This window comes from Aethalodelphis obliquidens, unplaced genomic scaffold, assembly GCF_003676395.1.
Source record: "Aethalodelphis obliquidens isolate GAN/ISIS:26980383/991018 unplaced genomic scaffold, ASM367639v1 scaffold7, whole genome shotgun sequence".
In the NCBI taxonomy this organism is placed as follows: Eukaryota; Metazoa; Chordata; class Mammalia; order Artiodactyla; family Delphinidae; genus Aethalodelphis; species Aethalodelphis obliquidens.
Window position 1 is genome coordinate 18,937,362 of NW_020837951.1, and position 22,240 is coordinate 18,959,601.

Consider the following 22,240-nt stretch of genomic DNA (forward strand, 5'->3'; position numbering starts at 1 on the left):
CCATCCCCAGTACTCTTCTTTATTTTTCTCCATAGCACATAATTTCACCGGACAGACATACTACTGGCTTACTTAATTGCGTGTATGTTTTCCAGAAATCAAGCTCCGTGACAACAGGGACTTTAAATGCGTCTCCCCTCTGCTGTATCCCCAGCACCCAGAATGGAGCCTGTTCTGTTTTTCTCAGTCATTACATGTTTACGGAATACATGATCAGACCTGAGAGGAGAGGTCTATTAGCCTCACCTTATTTTTCTATTCAATTCACTGAGTATTGACTTTGTCCCCAGATCATCATTGTAAATGGAAACAAACAAACTCAGAAAAGAAGTAACTTCTGCAAAGTGGCCATGCAGTCAATTTGGATTTACACTCAGTTCCCGTTCACCCACCTCATTGCCTTAACAGGTCAGAAGCTAATGGTGGGATTTAAAGAAACAGGAAAGGAATTGCTCTATCAAGAGCCCCAGACAGCAGCCTCTCCTAGGGAGGGACAGGCTATGGGCGGAGATTGTCTCACAGCCAAGGACGGAGAAATCCAATAGGACATTTAGAGGAAAAAAAACACCATAAGTTTCAGTCATTTCAAAGACAGGGGATAATACGTGCCCAGTGAAAATTACTTCTGCAGGGACTCTCCACACATGTGGTCTCTTGGAGAGCATCCTCCAGTTTTGGACAGAGGTCCTACCACCCCACCACACAGAGAGCCCTCATTTCTCAAGGATTGATGGGAAGTGAGCAAAAGCAGCTGACCGCTCAAGCCTTTTATTTGCAGGCGTTAGCTTTGAAAGGTTACTAAAATAACAGAGAAAAAGAAAGAGAGAAAGGGAATTTTCCAGGTATGGTAGGAACATCACTAAACTGGATTCACATAGCTGTGGGTTCAAAAGCTTCTCCAAAAGGTGCCTCTATTTTCCAGTGCAAAATGAGGCCTGGATTATCCCCAGAGGCATTTAGCTTCTCCGTGTATATATTTCTCCACAATCAAGGTCTTCTAAGCAATTAGCATTAGAGAGAGTAGACCAGGCCCCAGGTGGCAAATGAAATCTGGGAGAGAGGGACATAGCAGACCCAGCTCAGTAGAGGCAGAAGACCACACTCCACCTGGGCACCTTTCAGGTGAGCATCAGAGTCAGGTATGAAAAGGCATCTATCTCCACCCAAAAGCCCAGTTCAGGGTAGCAAAGAGCTTCCAACTCAGTGCAACACAGGGTTAGCTTCAGAGTGGGCTACAAATTCCATGAGGGCATGGACTGTTCTGCTGCGTTCACATCCACAGGACATGGAGCTTGAACACAGTAGCTGCACAATTAATGTTTATTTATTAAGAAGTCAATTTATAATAGCTGCCTGGACGTTACTGGGAAGGACAGTGAGGTCACAACCAGGCCCATTCGAAAAGAAGGGTGCGCTCAATTAATAGACGTTTCATTAATATATTTGTCATTCTTTGAACAGTGCATATTAGACAATCAGGATAGTGGGAAGACGACAATCCCCAGCTCTTTAGAGAGAGAAAAATGGAATAGTAAGCAGGTACATAACCTCTGTCTCAAAATCTCTGAAGGTCTGTCATGGAAAGGAAAGGGCAGATATTCTGTTAGGTGACAGAGGGAAGAACGAGGGTCCAATGGTTAAATCTACACGGCGACAAATGGCACTCAGATAAGAAGAGAAATTGCAGTGACCAAAGCCATCCAGAGAACAGGCAGTCGTAGAAGCAGCGAGCCCCTGATGCTGGAGGGACCCCAGGTCTTGGTAGTGGTTAGACATTAAACAGAGTGGTATAAGTTCCCTTCCATCCTCAAAACAGACTTACTCTGTACCTCTGGTTCAGTCAGTTGTTTCATACAAGGCGTCCAGAATGTAGTTCTACTCCAGGCTTTCAGGCTCCATCCTGAGTCTCTAATACAACACGAGGAAGGGCTGTCAAGAAAGAGGTAAGACAGTGAAGTAAGTCAGAGAGAGAAAAACAAATATCGTATACTAATGCATACATGCGGAATCTAGAACAATGGTACAGATGAACTGGTTTGCAAGGCAGAAATAGAGACACAGATGTAGAGAACAAACGAATGGACGCCAAGGGGGGAAAAGCAGCGGGGGGGGGATGAATTGGGAGAGTGGGATTGACATATATACACTAATACATATAAAATAGATTACTAATAAGAACCTGCCGTATAAAAACTAAATAAAATTTTAAAAAAGAAAGAAAGAGTTAAGACACTACAAAACCCAGATATTGTTCTTAAGAAGAAAGTGGCTGTCTGGGAAGGCAGGAGGGGTGAAGAAAAACCAGAGAGCTGCCTGTCTCTCTGCTCAGACAGAGCCCTTCCTCCGGGGAACACCCTGGGGAGGAGCCATATTTGCAACCTGGCAACACCATGAACCTCCTAAGATTTCTGGGTTTAATTAGTTTCTCCGAAGCAAGCTCCTTACAGAAAAAGAAATATGCAGCCTCAGCCATGACTTGTTGCCAGAGAATCTTACTGCCTTGCCTCCCTGGGCCAGGATTTGCTACAGGAGACTGCTCAAGGCCAAACTGCACTTTCTAAACTTCTCTTAGGAAATTATAGGAGGTTTGCTCAAAGACACAGTCTCCACAAAGGAGATCTTAAGTGTAAAACATATATAATATTATCATTCAGCTCCTTATCTCAGTCACCACTTCATCCTTTCTTCCCCACTTAAGCTAAATACCACAAGCATTCAAATGGAATTTAAAAGGCTTCGTGTACAGCATATGATACACGCTTTTAATACTAAGTCTTGAGATCAATCATAACAAGACCACTGGGCAAGGAGCTAGAAGAGTGCCTCTCCAACCAGACTGCAGGTGTGGAGAGAGCAGGAATCATTCCTTGGCAAACTCTGGCAAGGAAGATAGAGATATGCTCAACCAATGAATGATGGCTTCAAGCTCTGGCTCTGCTGCAGAATTAGCTGTGTGACCTTGGTTAAATTACATAACTTCTCTGAGCCACAAATGCTTTCATCTATAAATAAGAAATAATAATAGCTACCTCGAAGGATTACAACAAATGGAACGATGTCTTTGCAATAATGTGTATGCAATAGCAGAAGCAAGAAGAACTACAATCCTGCAGCCTGTGGAACAAAAACCACATTCACAGACAGAGAGGCAAAATGAAAAGGCAGAGGACTATGTATCAGATGAAGGAACAAAAAAAAACCCAGTAAAACAACTAAATGAAGTGGAGATAGGCAACCTTCCAGAAAAAGAATTCAGAATAATAATAGTGAAGATGATCCAGGACCTCGGAAAAAGAATGGAGGCAAAGATCGAGAAGATGCAAGAAATGTTTAACAAAGACCTAGAAGAATTAAAGAACAAACAAACAGAGATGAACAATACAATAACTGAAATGAAAACTACACTAGAAGGAATCAATAGCAGAATAACTGAGGCAGAAGAACGGATAAGTGACCTGGAAGACAGAATGGTGGAATTCACTGCTGCGGAACAGAATAAAGAAAAAAGAATGAAAAGAAATGAAGACAGCCTAAGAGAACTCTGGAACAACATTAAATGCAGCAACATTCACATTATAGGGGTCGCAGAAGGAGAAGAGAGAGAGAAAGGACCAGAGAAAATATCTGAAAAGATTATAGTCGAAAACTTCCCTAACATGGGAAAGGAAATAGCTACCCAAGTCCAGGAAATGCAGCGAGTCCCATACAGGATAAACCCAAGGAGAAACACACTGAGACACATAGTAATCAAATGGGCAAAAATTAAAGACAAAGAAAAATTATTGAAAGCAGCAAGGGAAAAACGACAAATAACATACAAGGGAACTCCCATAAGGTTAACAGCTGATTTCTCAGCAGAAACTCTACAAGCCAGAAGGGAGTGGCATGATATACTGAAAGTGATGAAAGGGAAGAACCTACAACCAAGATTACTCTACCTGGCAAGGATTTCATTCAGATTCGATGGAGAAATCAAAAGCTTTACAGACAAGCAAAAGCTAAGAGAATTCCGCACCACTAAACCAGCTCTACAACAAATGCTAAAGGAACTTCTCTAAGTGGGAAACACAAGAGAAGAAAAGTACCTACAAAAACAAACCCAAAACAATTAAGAAGATGGTCATAGGAACATACATATTGATAATTACCTTAAACATGAATGGATTAAATGCTCCAACCAAAAGACACAGGCTTGCTGAATGGATACAAAAATAAGACCCATATATATGCTGTCTACAAGAGACCCACTTCAGACCTAGGGACACATACAGACTGAAAGTGAGGGGATGGAAAAAGATATTCCATGCAAATGGAAATCAAAAGAAAGCTGGAGTAGCAATACTCACATCAGATAAAATAGACTTTAAAATGAAGAATGTTACAAGAGACAAGGAAGGACACTACATAATGATCACGGGATCAGTCCAAGAAGAAGATAGAACAATTATAAATATATATGCACCCAACATAGGAGCAGTTCAATACATAAGGCAACTGCTAACAGCTATAAAAGAGGAAATCGACAGTAACACAACAATAGTGGGGGACTTTAACACCTCACTTACACCAATGGACAGATCATCCAAACAGAAAATTAATAAGGAAACAGAAGCTTTAAATGACACAATAGACCAGATAGATTTAATTGATATTTATAGGACATTCCATCCAAAAACAGCAGATTACACTTTCTTCTCAAGTGCACATGGAACATTCTCCAGGATAGATCACATCTTGGGTCACAAATCGAGCCTCAGTAAATTTAAGAAAATTGAAATCGTATCAAGCATCTTTCCTGACCACAATGCTATGAGATTAGAAATGAATCACAGGGGAAAAAAACGTAAAAAACACAAACACATGGAGGCTAGACAATACGTTACTAAATAACCAAGAGATCACTGAAGAAATCAAAGAGGAAATCAAAAAATAACTAGAGACAAATGACAATGAAAACACGACGATCCAAAACCTATGGGATGCAGCAAAAGCAGTTCTAAGAGGGAAGGTTATAGCTATACAAGCCTACCTCAAGAAACAAGAAAAATCTCTAGTAAACAATCTAACATTACACCTAAAGCAACTAGAGAAAGAAGAACAAACAAAACCCAAAGTTAGCAGAAGGAAAGAAATCATAAAGATCAGAACAGAAATAAATGAAAGAGAAACAAAGAAAACAATAGCAAAGATCAATAAAACTAAAAGCTGGTTCTTTGAGAAGATAAACAAAATTGATAAACCATTAGCCAGACTCATCAAGAAAAAGAGGGAGAGGACTCAAATCAATAAAATTAGAAATGAAAAAGGAGAAGTTACAACAGACACCACAGAAATACAAAGCATCCTAAGAGACTACTACAAGCAACTCTATGCCAGTAAAATGGACAACCTGGAAGAAATGGACAAATTCTTAGAAAGGTATAACCTTCCAAGACTGAACCAGGAAGAAAGAGAAAATATGAACAGACCAATCACAGGTAATGAAATTGAAACTGTGATTAAAAATCTTCCAAGAGGGCTTCCCTGGTGGCACAGTGGTTGAGAGTTCGCCTGCCAATGCAGGGGACGTGGGTTCGTGCCCTGGTCCAGGAAGATGCCACATGCCGCGGAGCGGCTGGGCCCGTGAGCCATGGCCGCTGAGCCTGCACGTCCAGAGACTGTGCTCCACAACGGGAGAGGCCACAACAGTAAGAGGCCCGCGTACAACAAAAAAAGAAAAAATCTTCCAAGAAACAAAAGTCCAGGACCAGATGGCTTCACAGGTGAATTCTATCAAACATTTAGAGAAGAGCTAACACCCATCCTTCTCAAACTCTTCCAAAAAATTGCAGAGGGAGGAACTCATTCTATGAGGCCACCATCACCCTGATACCAAAACCAGACAAAGATGCTACAAAAAGAGAAAATTACAGACCAATATCACTGATGAATATAGATGCAAAAATCCTCAACAAAACACTAGCAAAAAGAATCCAACAACACATTAAAAGGATCATACACCACAATCAAGTGGGATTTATACCAGGGATGCAAGGATTCTTCAATATATGCAAATCAATCAATGTGATACACCATATTAACAAACTGAAGAATAAAAACCATATGATCATCTCAATAATTGACAAATTGAAGAATAAAAGCCATATGATAATCTCAATAGATGCAGAAAAAGCTTCTGACAAAATTGAACACCAATTTATGATAAAAACTCTCCAGAAAGTGGGCATAGAGGGAACCTACCTCAACATAATAAAGGCCATATATGACAAACCCACAGCAAACATCAGTCTCAATGGTGAAAAACTAAAAGCATTTCCTCTAAGATCAGGAACGAGACAAGGATGTCCACTCTCACCACTATTATTCAACACAGTTATGGAAGTCATAGCCACAGCAATCAGAGAAGAAATAGAAATAAACGGAATACAAATTGGAAAAGAAGAAGTAAAACTGTCACTGTTTGCAGATGACATGACATTATACACAGAGAATCCTAAAAATGCCACCAGAAAACTACTAGAGCTAATCAATGAATTTGGCAAAGTTGCAGGATACAAAATTAATGCACAGAAATCTCTTGCATTCCTATACACTAATGATGAAAAATCTGAAAGAGAAATTATGGAAACACTCCCATTTACCGTTGCAACAAAAAGAATAAAATACCTAGGAATAAACCTACCTAGGGAAACAAAAGACCCATATGCAGAAAACTATAAGACACTGATGAAAGAAATTAAAGATGATACCAACAGATGGAGAGATATACCATGTTCTTGGATTGGAAGAATCAATATTGCGAAAATGACTATACCACCCAAAGCAATCTACAGATTCAATGCAATCCCTATCAAATTAACAATGGCATTTTTTATGGAACTAGAACAAATCATCTTAAAATTTGTATGGAGACACAAAAGACCCTGAATAGCCAAAGCAATCTTGAGGGGAAAAAATGGAGCTGGAGGTATCAGACTACCTGATTTCAGACTATACTACAAAGCTATAGTAATCAAGGCAATATGGTACTGCCACAAAACAGAAACATAGATCAATGGAACAAGATAGAAAGCCCAGAGATAAACCCACGCACCTATGGTCAACTAATCTATGACAAAGGAGGCAAAGATATACAATGGAGAAAAGACAGTCTCTTCAGTAAGTGGTGCTGGGAAAACTGGACAGCTACTCGTAAAAGAATGAAATTAGAACACTCCCTAATACCATACACAAAATAAAACTCAAAATGGATTCGAGACCTAAATGTAAGACCAGACACTACAAAACTCTTAGAGGAAAACATAGGAAGAACACTCTAGGACATAAATCACAGCAAGATCTTTTTTGACCACCTCCTAGAGTAATGGAAATAAAAACAAAAATAAACAAATGGGACCTAATGAAACTTCAAAGCTTTTGCACAGCAAAGAAAACCATAAACAAGATAAAAAGACAACCCTCAGAATGGGAGAAAATATTTGCAAATGAATCAATGGACAAAGGATTAATCTCCAAAATATATAAACAGTTCATGCAGCTCAATATTAAAGAAACAAACAACCAAATCCAAAAATGGGCAGAAGACCTAAATAGACATTTCTCCAAAGAAGACATACAGATGGCCAAGAAGCACATGAAGAGCTGCTCAACATCACTAATTATTAGAGAAATACAAATCAAAACTACAATGAGGTATCACCTCACACCAGTTAGAATGGGCATCATCAGAAAATCTACAAACCACAAATGCTGGAGAGGGTGCGGAGAAAAGGGAACCCTCTTGCACTGTTGGTGGGAATGTAAATTGATACAGCCACTATGGAGAACAGTATGGAGGTTCCTTAAAAAACTAAAAATAGATTTACCGTATGATCCAGCATTCCCACTACTGGGCATATACCCAGAGAAAACCATAATTCAAAAAGACACATGCACCCCAATGTTCATTGCAGCACTATTTACAATAGCCAGGTCATGGAAGCAACCTAAATGCCCATCGACAGACAAATGGATAAAGAAGTTGTGGTACATATATACAATGGAATACTACTCAGCCATAAAAAGGAATGAAATTGAGTCATTTGTTGAGATGTGGATGGATCTAGAGACTGTCATACAATCATATGTCATACAGAGTGAAGTAAGTCAAAAAGAGAAAAACAAATATTGTATATTAACGCATGTATGTGGAACCTAGAAAAATGGTACAGCTGAGCTGGTTTGCAGGGTAGAAGTTGAGACACAGATGTAGAGAACAGACATGTGGACACCAAGGGGGGAAAACTGCGGTGGGGTGGGGATGGTGTTGTGCTGAGTTGGGCGATTGGGATTGACACGTATACACTGATGTGTGTAAAATTGATGACTATTAAGAACCTGCAGTATAAACAAACAAACAACTAATACTAAACTTTCATTGGCTTATTTGTATGGAAATATTTTATATAAATGTTTCAGACATTACATGAAATTTCTAAAAATCTTGTATGTTCTTGTATAATGTTATAAGTCATAATTCTAGTTATTACTTTAAAATGTATATCTCAGAAATAACTAAATTTCCTTGTCAGTTGCATTATTATGAACTTTCATCAAATCTTTAACCGTGGTCATTTTTAAGTCTTTTGTCATTTACAGACAGTTCTGGGTGTACTCTGATGCTTTTGCAAATATGTTCTTATAAGAGGGTTTCATCTTCAAGGAATTCATGGAAAAGACTCTGACAAGTACAGGTTTCTGGTAACTGACTATACTGCTGAACTGAATGAGTAAGCATTTTCAGAACTCTAATGGAAAACTGATGAATTCATAAAAGTGCTAACAGAAGATCAAGATGAAAAAAAGATTAATTACATGGGACTGAGTGAACTGATGAGGATGATTATAATTTTTGTGACTTTCTGTTTGAATTAAAAAAAAATCCCACAAGGACTCAGAGGCAAATAATAATAATAATAATAATAATGTGTGTGCCATAAAGTGTCCCAGAAAGTGTCTCGCACAGACTTAGGGCTCAGCAAATGGTATCCTCTCCCTACTCCCTAGATCCATACTGCACACACTGACTGACCGGTGAATGTTTGCCTGGCTGATGTATAGACGGAGCTGATGTGAATGCTTGCAGTTAATTTAGGAAGAGCAGACAGGTGAGTTCATGTGCCTTGGGTTCAGGTAGCTGCTCCGTGGAAGAGTCCGGGGCAGAGGCAGAGAAGGAAATCTAAAATTTAAGTATACCTCTGCTAACTGTGAGAGGCAGCTAACACTCATGATGTGTTTTTCGTCCACACTATGATTTTTTAATTTAGTGTTTCAGCTCTAAAAAGCAAAGTCCCTGGATCTGCCAGAGGATTCACGTAAAATTCACACATCTGACAGCTTTTCATTAGTAAAACTGGGTACACAGCCACAGGAAATTCCACTCAGAGTCACTTATACTTAAAGGAACCACATAATAAATTCCTATTGTGTCTGGTCCGCCCTCCCTGCCCCCGCTGAGTTTATTTCTGCAAATGAATGTGTATCTGATGCTGTTATGAGGAGGAGAAACATATGTCATCCAGCCCGACCCCTCACCGCCTTAACTGCAAGGAAATTAAGGGCCAATTCATTGGCCACTATTCCAGTCATCACAGCTCAGGTCTGGGACATAAACTATTCCTTCTAGATCCTTCTAAGGGTCTCTGTTCTCTTTTTCATCCCAGTGATTTGATTTTGCTTCTGTTTAATCCATAAACCATCGCAAGTCTTTCTGCAAAAAGGTAAGATAGATCTTTAAAATAAGAAAGTGCACACAGGTTCCCAGTGTGGGTTCCCCTAGTTTGAAAACAATATCTGATTTCTCTCCCTCCGAGTCACCATCTTTAAATGAGTGATGATACTAAAAAATAATAACTTCAAACACTTAAAACAGCTCCAGATATATGCCAAGTACTGTTATAAGTGCTTCCCATGTAGAAACTCATGTAATTTTCACAAAAATCCTAGGAGGTAAAAAATGCCATTATGTCCATTATTCAAAGGAGGAAACTGAGGCACAGAAAGGTTAGATAACTTCAAAACTACACTCTTGAGGAGGTGCTTTACTTAATGCAATTAGGATTAAATGGAACACTTTAAGTTAGAACCTCATGAACTGGGAACCATGAAGACAGCTGTGGATACAGTCAGGCTGCCCTCCATATCCACGGTTCCACACCTGCAGCTCCAGCCAACCACAGATCCAATAGTACATATTTACTGAAAAATATCCATGTATTCATGGACCTGTACAGTTCAAACTCGTGTTGTTCAAGGGCCAACAGGACACTTAATACACTGCAAAGGCTGGCAGTGGAGGCTGCCCACACAGTACAGACACGGGTGATAAGGGTAAGGAATAAGTCTTTCCTCTACCATTCAAGTTTCACTCTCAGGAACTGCGGAACCTGACTGTACAAACAACAAAAGCCAAGAGGTTGTTTGCTGTAACTGAGTCAGAAGGGAAGAAGATTCATACACATAAGGGCACACAACCTAATGTTTTCTCTGCCTACAAGGCAGAAACATCATTCCGCAGGCTCTTCCTGACTTGATGCTTTTCCCCCAGCGTGGAGAATTGAGACAGGGTGCTCGAGGTCATTGTGAAAGGAACACCTGCCTCCCCAGCTTCTGACCACAGTCTGTGACTCACACTGTATTCAGGGAAGCTGGTCCTGCTGAAGTGGCTGCTCTCACCTGCGGCTCGGAAAACTATGGTCAGTGGAAGGCAGTCTCCTGCTGGTCTGCATTCCAGAGCCTCCAGAATTCTAGGGGTCACTTCAGGATGCTTCCCCTTTGGACCAAGACTCAAAAAGAGATTCTTTCCTGGTCTTAAAATTCCATCACCTTCAGGGCTTCAAAATGACCTACAGGATAGAAATGCATCTTCATTGAGGTGTGTACACAAGCTGTCACTTCTCCCAACCTTTAGTGACATCATTGGTGTGGCCACACTGAGGGAGAGAAACCCAGAGGCAGGAAGGTGCTGTTTAAATGACAAAGCAGGACCAGGAAGTGCATCTTGTCCACTCCCAAGAGACTCCTGCTAGCCTGACATTGTCTGCAGAAATAACACTGGATCTTCCTTCTGGTCTCCTCCTAAGTCCCCACTTCTTACTGCCTGGTTAGTTTCTGCTGGTGCTTACCTTGCCTGCGGTGCCTGACTCTGACATTTTCTACCCCAATATCTGATAATCAACCAAAGTTTTAGCATTCCTTTGGCACCTGCTCCCTGCACCAGCATTGGCATTTGGCCCCTAGTTTTCTGTAATAACCCCAACCCAAGCCTGGTGCAGGTCCTGTTTGAACCTATCCCAACACCCAGACCCATGTACCGGCTGATAGGTTTTAAGCTACACTGTCCAGGCTGCCAGAGAAGTCATGGAAAGAAAAATACTGGGATGGAGTAATCACAGGTAGGTGTCTACAGATAGGATGCCAGGCAAGCCCCTTTGGAGAAGGCGACCTTTGAACCTAGACCACTAGTGTGGGCAGGAAGAGCGAAAGGCCCCGAGTGAGAAGCAGCTTGCAGCTTGCCGAGCACGGGTCCAGCGGACACTTCCTGTATCCGACATCGTCTCTGCCATCAGTGTGGCTGCAGTGGACAGGTTGTCCTTCAAGCACGTGCCTCTAAGTCTCTCCATCCTCTGCCTCAGGGCTTTCCTTCAGAGCCTGGGAAGCCCACTCAGATCTAACTCAGGAACGTTTCCAAAGTGGGAGGTGGGACATCCCTGGGATCCCTCAACTAGTGAGGGATGGGAGGCCTGGATGAACGCCCGGGCTCCTCTCCTTCCATGGGACAACTCCGAGGCACGTCCCGCAGGCCTTCTCGCAGGAACTCCAGTGGGATGGAGCCACGGCTGCCCACGGCAAGAACTGAATACCAAAGCACACACTGGTCCTGCCCCGCTCCCTGCCTCACCCTGCCCACGCCCTCACTCCTGCATCCTAGGACTACCTGCCAAGCTCTTGTCTCAGGCTGTGCTTTAGGCCTGATAAGCTGAGGTGGAAGCTCATCGTGGCTATAGTGAGAAACAGGAGGGCTATATAAGACCAGGTCCGTGAGGTCAGTCCGAGCCAAACCATGAACGGGCCATGGAGAAACTTTAGATTTTAGACTGCACTGCCCAGTGGCCAAGATGGTGGAGCCCAGCCTGGGAATCCAGCCCATGGGTCTTCAGGTGGCAGTGGTGGCCGGGGATCTGGCCTGACTGGACCTGGCCTGCGTGAAGCCCACAAAGATTCAGGGAAGTGACTGGGAGAGGCAGGGAGGGGACACTGAGGCAAAAGTCCGCTTATTGAAATGGGGCCACCTGGGAAGCCGCAAGGTAACGTTCTGACTCAACCCTGATACGAGTGCCCAGAATTCATCTCTCTAGCACATTGGACATGGCATGAAAATAACCGCAGCTTTCCTGACTGCTGTCTCTTTTCAATGTGCTCAGCAGTTTTCATAATGAGCCCTTTCGTTCTGAAAACGACCGTGTAAGGCATTCTCCCTATTGTATAGATGAGGAAAGTGAGCCCACTAAGCCCTAGAACCAAGACTCGAACCAGACGTTCTAGGTTCCAAATTCCATGCTCTGGCCAACCAACTACCCTGCCAGGCTCCAATGGTGCTGCAGCCCGGGTTCAATGTCAGCCACTGACCCTGCGGCTATAAGCTTGATAGCTGCAGGTGGGAGGGGTTGGGAGAGGTGGGAACTGTTTCCCAGCGTCAACATGTACACACAGCACGTGTTCACCACACCACCTGGGGAGAGATGCTCCCTGTGCCTTAAATCACAGCGGCAGTGACCGTGTCCTAGGCGGTCACACTGCAGCTGTCGTTCCATCCTTGAGGAATGTTCCTCAGATTTGTCATCTACTTTTAGGGCCTTAAAGAAAAGGATTCCAGGTCGGGGTGGGCAGACTGCTTAGTTCTTTGACACTTAGAAAATAAACCACCGCCATGCTTGTATCTGCAGGGCACACGCCCATTTATAAAACACATTCCAGGGAGTGAAGTCTCAGTGCTGAGCACGGGCAGAACAGGCTGCATGATTCCCACTCCTGAGAGGAGCAAACAGGATCAGAGATGTTGAGAGGCAAGACAGTGTGGTAGGAATGCCAGCCCCCGGCCACAGAGCGAGGAATGTCCACTCTAGCCCAGGCTATGCCCCTGACTGGCTCTGGCTCACAGCTCCCTACTCGCCTTGGACACTGACTTTGCAGGCTGCGGGCTGAAGAGGGAAGAGTCTGCAGATGCAAGGAGGCTGACTCCCCCAGACAACCCCGGAGAGCAGAGATCAAACCCAAGAGCACCGGGCCGTGATGTGAGCAAGAAATCAATTGGTATAGTGCTCTGCCACAGAGCGTATGGGGTTGTCTGCTGCGGCAGTTAGCCAACCCTGGCCAATACAGTCCCAAGAAGCCAGGACGGCTTTCTCCTCTGACCTGAGTCCAGCGGATTCAGCATCTCCATCTGGTATGTACCAAGCTGGACTTCACTGAACGTGCATTCCTTGGCTTCTGGGATATTCGTTCCTGCCCCCAGTCCTTGCCCCCTGCCCTTCTGCATTGCCCCTGAAATCAGTTAGACAGCAAAGCCATACCCCACCCAGCTCTCCTCCCTGTCAGAGAAGAGCCAAAAGCCAGATGAAAGGGCTCCAGGCACAGGAGACCTGGTACTGAACTTAGCTTGGCTTCCAATTCACTATGTCACTTTGAGCACGTTTCCTCGGCTCCTTGGTCTAGCTTTCCCATTATTATGAGAATTACAGGGTCAGCCTCACTGATACCAAAGAATCCTGCTCACATTTTTTTTTTTTTTTTTTTTTGCGGTACGCGGGCCTCTCACCATTGTGGCCCCTCCCATTGCGGAACACAGGCTCCGGACGCGCAGCCTCAGCGGCCATGGCTCATGGGCCCAGCTGCTCCGCGGCATGTGGGATCTTCCCGGACCAGGGCACGAACCCGTGTCCCCTAGCATCGGCAGGTGGACTCTAAACCACTGCACCACCAGGGAAGCCCCAGCTCACATTTTAAAATCCTAAGTAGATCTCTCAAGGCCCAAGAGAGAAGGATGTAGGTTAATTAGTCAAAGCTGCGGGATAATTCACAAAGGTGATTTCCCCAGACTCTGAAGGAAAAAAGATTTCATTGAAGTGGAGAGAACTGTCGAGTTGATGACATGTTTATGAAGGCAAAAGATCAGACCAGTTCCATAGTAGCAAGTCCCAGTGCTGGAGAGGTAGCGGAAGAGAATGGAGAGGCCCCAGGCTGTGGATCTGGACAGACCTGGGTTCAAATCTTGCCTTCACTCCTAACTGACTGTGATGGCAGGAATTCACTTCACGTTTCTAAGCCTCTGTTTCATCACCTGTAAAACAGTATATCTCAGAAAGTCGTGGTAATTAAATGAGCTAGTTTGAGTAACACATATTGTTAAGTCGTGGCAGGAACTTCCCTTTACTCTTATGCTAGGGTGAGGGAAGAAGCTAGTTTGGGAAAGCAGGGGGAGCATTTCATTCATTTGTGTATCTATTCATTTATCTCAACCTCATGTGTCAGGAGCTGGCAATACAGAAATGAATAAAGCACAGCCCCCAACCTCAAGGAATTCAGCTTCTAGGTGGAAAGACAGACACACACATAGGTTATTGATCCCCTAGTGTGAACTACTGCATACAAGTACAAGAAATACAGCAGTCCACTTCTAGAAGCATGCCATAGAGAGATAAACATGTGTGTCCATGAAAAACACGGACAGCGGTTCCCCCCTTATTTTCGGGGTATACATTCCAAGACCCCCAGTGCACACCTGAAACCGTGGGTCATACCGAACTCTCTATACACTATGTCTTGTCCAGCATCATTACTCTTGCACTTTGGGGTCATAAGGGTGACTTGAACACAAGCACTGAGATACCACAACAGTCAATCCGATGACTGAGACAGCTACTAAGTGACTAATGGGTAAGAAGCACTGGACAAATGCCTGATTCACATCCTGGGTGGGACAGAGCAGAATGGCACGAGACTCCATCAGAACAGCAAGCAACTGAAAAATTACAAATTGTTTATTTCTGGAATTTTTCCATTTAATAGTTTTTGGACTGTCATTGAGCACAGGTAACTGAAAGCGCAGAAAGTGAAACCATGGAGAGCAAGACCACAGATAAAGGGGGACTACCATGCAGAGCTGTCCACTGAAATCTGGCTATAAATCTAAAAATTAGGGGAAAAAACTAAATGCCTATCAACAGGAGAGTAAATAAAATGTAGCAGATGAATAACTAGAATCATTAGCATGTAGTCTCATGAAGATTGAATGAAAAATGCAGTTATTGGATTATAGATACAGGTGGGTACCACCTGATTAGATTTTAAAACACACACAAAATATTTTGTATTTTTCACGGATGTGTGCATTTGTATATATAAAGGTATTTTTCCAGTGGACTAGAACACATATCAAACTCATGAACCTGGTTGCTCCTGGGGAAGGTAGGAAGAAAACGGGTCTGGGGATAATGGTCAAAGGGGACTGTAATTTCATCTGTAGTGTTTCACTAAAACACGTGTCTAAAAAACTAGAAACAAATATGACAAAGCCTTAGCATTTGTTAATCTGGATAGTGGTAATGTGCATGATATTATTCTTTATACCTTTCTACATTTTTTTTATTTCTCAAAATAAAAGTAATGAAAGCATAGCAATGCACTGTACAAAGAAGAGTGTTAGAAGCGTCCGTCCTTCAGTTAGCCTAAGCTGACCTTGGAGTGAATCACAAGGCCACGGCCAGAGGGCGGGATCAAGGCTGGTAGGGGTCAGTCAGCGGTAATGGAGGACCGTGGAGAGTTCTGGTGCATCATGTTAACACTTTCTAGAAGTCAGCAGAAAACTTAGAAAGATGAAGACCTAGTTTTCACTCCTTACCACTTACTAATATAACAAGGTCACAAATGCAATCCCACATCAACTTTGAAATGTATTACTTTCTCTAATGAATCTAGAGGCCTAATCTTCATGCCAGTTAGCAGATAAAGTGTGGCCTTTAAATTTTATATAATTTATACTTAACTTACGCCAATAATTTAAATAAACTCTTTAGAAACTTCTCCGTTTCTCTAGGAGAATAAGGTCCAATCTCGAAAGCGATGGTTTTCACCTGCCCCTCCAGCTTATGGAACCTTAGGATGGAAGGGAAATGCTGGAGCCCTGAGGCACAAAGCCAGTTGGAGGCTGGTGTCAGAAGTAACAACCTTGATCTACCTAATTGCAGACTGACCTGCTAGTGCTTGCAACTGAAGTCTGCAACAGGTGAAATTGAGGTCTGCTGTGTTTCTCTCTCTGCTTGGGCAAAGTCTGGGTGCTCCCTGGCTAACTCAGCCCTGCCACTTCTACACCTTTCTGAGGTCTGGCTGTGAGTCCCTTTGACCTCAGACCAACTGGTTTGTTATGTCTGCAGCCTCCTCCACAGAACTACCTTGGTCTTGCTATGAAAGATCTTCTAACCAGTACCCCACCCCAGCACTCAGCTGTGCACAGCACATGGGAACCAAAGGCAGCTTGAAAGGACTAAGGCTCTTGGCCTCACAGATGCTTCCCTGCCATGTTTACTCTTAGATAGCTGCCCTTACATTTGTATGATAGCCTGTGAAGCAGTTCTGCCTGGCAGCTCCACAACCACAGAGTGGAAATAAGAACCACCTTCTGTTCTAGATGTTTCCTTCATTTATCTAAACTACTTCTCTTTTCTTGGTCAAATGCCCACACCGGATGTTTCAATCCCCTCTGCTTCCCACCCAGTCTCCTTTCCATCAAAGCCTTAGTTGATGTGATGGCCGATTTTATGTGTCAATTTGGCTAGGCCATGGTACCCAAGACATTTGATCGAGCATGTCTGGATGTTGCTGTGGAGGTATTTTTTAGATGAGGTTAACATTTAAATCAACAGAGTAAAGCAGATTGCCCTCCATAATGTGGGTGGGCCTCATCTGATCATTTGAAGGTCTTAAGGAAAAGACTCACCCCCCTTCAAGGAAGAGGGAGTTCTGCCAACAGTCTGCCTTCAGACTCAAGCTACAACACCAACTGTTCCTTGGGTCTCCAGCCCGCTGATCACCCTTTTTTTCCCTCTAGTTTTCAAGGCTATGGTCTTACTAAGGAAGACAAGTACCTGTAATCTGAGATAATGAACTTGAAGGAGGTAGGAGACTACAAGGAAACCATGGTTAAAGGAGAAACATGTGAATTTGTTCTTACAAGTTTTCATCGCTATTACACTATGTGACCTTGGACGAGTCATTTCACATCTCTGAGCTTCTATTAGTCTCACAAAGTTCCTCAGCTAATCAAGATATTATCATCCTTAGTGTTAGTACTTGTTTTTGGAGGTTCTACCAAGCACCAGTCACAGTGCAGAATTTAACTGGGATCCTGGGATTGTGAGTGTTGGAGTTTGAGGTTTTGCAGAGGTGGGGATCAGATGATGAAGTTGGCACTCAAGGGTCACAGTTAGGGTTGTAAAGGCCAGATGGACACAAGGTAAGTGTTAGATGACCAAGTCATGGCTGGATTATAAGATCCAGGTGGAAGGTAGAGCTGAGACCAGCACGTGGTCAGCTGTGATAGGACCAGTGATGTGGAAGCAGTGGGATCACAGTTGAGAGACAGAGAGTAAAAATGGCTATTTCTTCCCACATCTCTTGTCCTAGAAGATGGGATCCTAGTAAGTTTGTCTTTGATCCAAAAAAACCATCTGTGATAGAGCCAGATTTACCTTCTGCCCTGCCAGGTAAGGAGCGGATGTTCTAGCAAATTCACCCATGGAGTCTGAGGATGGGAAATTCCCCTGGAAGCCCAGAATGAACCTGGGCCAAACTCTGGGCTTTTTCTGAGCAAACATTTTGAGAGAAACCAAAGCAATGATGATGTGGAAGAGCGACCGGGGCTGTCCCCTTTCACAGAAGCAAGGCTGATGAAAACACAGGGATTAGAACAGATGAATCATTGCCAGTCCTCTCCCTGAGACCGTTTGCTAGTGGCAACCCAATAAATACCGGATCTCCAAAAGCGCTGACGAGTCACCCACCGGGCCTGGGAGTTAGAGAGCTCGCCTCCGAACTTGGTGGGAGGAGGAAGCGGGAGTGGAGACGTGGGGGCGTATCCCCCTTCCCGAATTCATGCTCCTCCTTTTGGTAAGATAATTTCCTACTCTTTCAGAAGTGTGGGTGATTCTAGAATCTAGATGAATGGTGCCTGCAATCCCAACCTTCCGTCCCTCCGGTGTGGGTGGGAATTCATGCTCCTCTATGACTTCTGCCCTTTGATGGCGAGGAGGAGTATGCTTGGAGGCAAGGGGGCATCTGCTCTGCTTTGGGATATTAACAGTGAGGACAAATTAAAGGTCTTTAGAGCACGTCCTCAGACAGAATCTAAGGTGAGTAGAGCTTTAAAAGAGGCAATGTTCAGTTTGGTGTCTTGACTACAGTGGTGGATACACAAAGTGACATTCGTGGTAGAATGTATAGAACAACACACACAGTACACACAGGCACAGAGGCAGAGGGAATGAGAAAAAGAGAGACAGAGAGAGAAGTACAAGTAAATTTGGGGAAATCTAAATAACATAGCGGGTTGTATCAATCTCAGCATCCTGGTGTCAATATTCTATCATATCATGGTTTTGCAAAATATTACCATTGGGGGAAATTGGGTAAAGGATACACAGAATCTCTCCATACTATTTCCTTAAGAAAAGACAAGTTTATAGAGGTATGATTCATGTAACATACAATTCACTCATGTAACGTGTACAGTTCAACAGCTTTTAGTATATTCACAGAGTTCTACATCCATCACCACAGTTTCAGAACATTTTAATTATCCCCCCAAAAGAAACCCTGCCTCTGTTATCTATCCATCACCACAGTTTTAGAACATTTTAATTATCTCCCAAAAAGAAACCCTGCCTCTGTTATCTATCATTCCCCAACGCCCCCATACCCCTAAGCCATAGGAAACTGCTAATCTACTTTTTGTCTCTATAGATTTGTCTGTTTTGGATATTTCATATAATATGTGACTGGCTTCTTTCCCTTAGCATTTATTGTAGCATGTATCGATATTTCATTTCTTTTTATTGATGAACAGTATCCCATTGTATGCATACACCACATTTTAATCATCTATTCATTAGTTGATGGACATACGGTGGTTTCCACTTTTCGGCTAGTATGGACACTTTTACTATAAATACTCTCTTAAACGTGTACCTAGCAATGGAATTGCTGAATTATATGTTTACATTTAACCTTTTGACAAACTTCCAGATTGTTTTTCAGAACAGCTGCACCATTTTACATTCCCATCAGCAGTGTGGGAAGGTTCAAGTTTCTCCATATCCTCACCAACACTTGTCATTTTCTCTCTTTTTTTATTATGTTCATTCTGGTGGGTGTGAAATGGTATCTCACTGTAATTTTCATTTGTATTTCCCTAATGGCTAACGAGGTTGCCCGTCTTTTCATGTGCTTATTGGCCACTGTATGTTTTCTCTGGAGAAATGTCTTTTCAAATCTTTTGCCCACTTTTTGAGTTCTTCATATTATTATTATTGATCCCTGTATTATTTCTAACAATGGCACATGAAGTTACAACCTACAAAATTAAATTTTTTGAAAGACAGAATATTGGGGAAAATGGAAGGGTATTTAGGGAAAAAAAAAAGCAGCAAAGGGCTTCCCTGGTGGCGCAGTGGTTGAGAGTCCGCCTGCCGATGCAGGGGACACGGGTTCGTGCCCCGGTCCGGGAAGATCTCACATGCCATGGAGCGGCTGGGCCCGTGAGCCATGGCCGCTGAGCCTGCGCGTCCAGAGCCTGTGCTCTGCAACAGGAGAGGCCACAACAGTGAGAGGCCCGCGTAACGCAAAAAAAAAAATTAAAAAAATAAAAAAATAAAAATAAAATGCATCTCAAGAGTGTTACTCAGACAGCAATTTAAAGACTTTCAGGAATACAGCATGCTTCAGTGGCTCTATGTTCCTATAAAAAAAAAAAAAAAAAGCAGCAAAGTTTCAACAAAGAGGATATACAGTTGGTAATCAAGCACATAAAAGACGTTCAACATCATTAGCCATTAGGGAAAAGTAAATTAAAACTACAATGAGATATAACTACACACCTGTCAAATTGGCCAAGATAAAAATTAATGACAAAACCAAATGTTAGTGAAGATGCAGAGAAACTGGGTCACATAAGTTGCTGGTGAGAGATGTAAACAGCATAGGCACTCTGGAAACCAGTCTGCCAGTTTCTTGTTAAAAAAAACATGCAACTGCCCTAAAACCCAGTAATCACACTCAGGCATTTATTCCAGAGAAAGGAACGCTTATGTTCATGCAAAAACCTGTGCAAGGTTATTCACAGAAGCCTTATTTGTAATAGCTGGAAACTGAAAACAACCCATCCAAAAGCTGAATGGATAAACCGCAGAACACTACTCAGGGGTAAGAGGAACAAACTATTGATGCACTGAACAACTTGACTTGTGTGAATCTCCAGAGGATTAAACTGAGTGAAAAAACCACCTCAAAAGGTTGTACACGGTATAATGATATTTATGTAACACACTTGAAATGGCAAAATTATAGAAATGGAGAACAGATCAGTGGTTGCCAGGAGTCAGGAATGGGATGGGGTGCAGGAGAGGGAGGTGGATGTGACTATAAAAGGGCAACACCAGGGGACAGACCCGTGGAAACGCTCTATATCTTGATTATATCAATGTCTGCACCCTGGTTGTGACATGGTGCTACAATTTTGTGAGATGTTACCAATGGGGAAAAGTGATAAATCCAGTAACACACCAGATCTCTTGGACCGGTCTACCTTATCTCTAATAGTAGTGAATCTACAACTATCTCAAAATAACAGTTTAATTAAAAAAAGAGAGAAAGGCAGTTCCTTCACAGATCTACTTACAGTTCTACCAGTTATTGTGAGATTTTTGGGCAAATTAACATTGTCAGTTTTTCCACCTGTAAAATGGGGATAATATCTACTCAGGATGGTGGTAAGAATCAAATAAAAATAAAAGTGAAAAAAACTCGTAACTAATGAAGCATTACTACCACTACTACTGCTACTACAACTACCTCTGCTATTACTAGAATATTCTCTGTCCTCAATATACATCCCTTAGTGGATATCTCAATATCAGAAACGTCCACTCATCATCATCTGACTTCTCTGTTGATAATGTAGCCATTGTGAGAAAGATACCAGAACACACACTAATTCATACTCAGGCGGGAGTGATTGTGGTTGCTAACATGAAAGCATTCAGGTGCTTTGAAGGGCTCAAGATTGGGAGGACATGGCCAAGATCTAGGCACTCCTCAAGACTTCTCAAAAAGGAGGGGCAGGAGAGAGCCACCCTGGAACCAGGTCACAAGTTTGATGGACTCTTAGTACCTGGAGGCTGGGACTTTTGCCGTATGTGCCTGAATATAAGTTTACTCTTAACCTTGTGGCCTGGGGAAGACCACTTCTCCCTGCCTGCTAAGCAGGAATAACCATGCCTGCCTTACAAAGCTGGTCTGAGGACCACCCACGTGAGATAATTCAGTGTTTCCCAAGCTTCAGTCATTCCGGCACCAGCATCCTCATTTCTACCAAATTCACTTAACTCCAAAATTGTCAATTATTTACTGTTCATTTTTTTTCCATTAAATCAACATTCCTGTTTACCCAACTACCCTTCTTTGTAAAAGAAAACAAAAACAGATGCCTGTTTGTTCACATTTTAACATCTTTGAAAGCAGCATGCTTATACTCAATGGTGTATGATGGTCAATTAGTAGAATGATATTTCTTTCTTAATGGAATATACAATAATGATGTTTGTATAACCAGCAGCATTTAGATTCTATTATATATGGAATGTCACTTCTTTAAAAAACTAGGTTGCTTATTAAAAATAGAAGGAACAATTTAAATGAATAGATTTTATTAAATTACACTTTAATTGAATTTCCAACAGAATTAAATTTCAGCTAAAGCACGCTGCCTGCAAATATGTTAGCCTGAGACCTGCTCCTAATCTATTTAAAAAGACAAATTTAGTGAGCAAAGAGGGTTAGCAATGACCTACTAGCACTAAACTGATAGGAGCTTCATGATGAAATATAGTATATAAGTCCATGTTGCTGATAGTTAGCTATGCAGCACCTAAAG

The 22,240-nt window shown here is 42.5% G+C and overlaps 1 long non-coding RNA gene across 2 annotated transcripts in view; it reads right to left on the reverse strand.

The window, feature by feature from the left end:
* Window positions 1-1,827: 1,827 nt before the first annotated feature.
* Window positions 1,828-22,240, reverse strand: part of LOC113619775 (uncharacterized) — a 187,672-nt gene continuing 167,259 nt past the window's right edge. For both annotated transcript variants that reach the window (XR_003432525.1, XR_003432526.1), the window contains one exon: window positions 1,828-1,929. This is a non-coding gene — a long non-coding RNA (uncharacterized LOC113619775). The remainder of the gene's footprint in view (window positions 1,930-22,240) is intronic.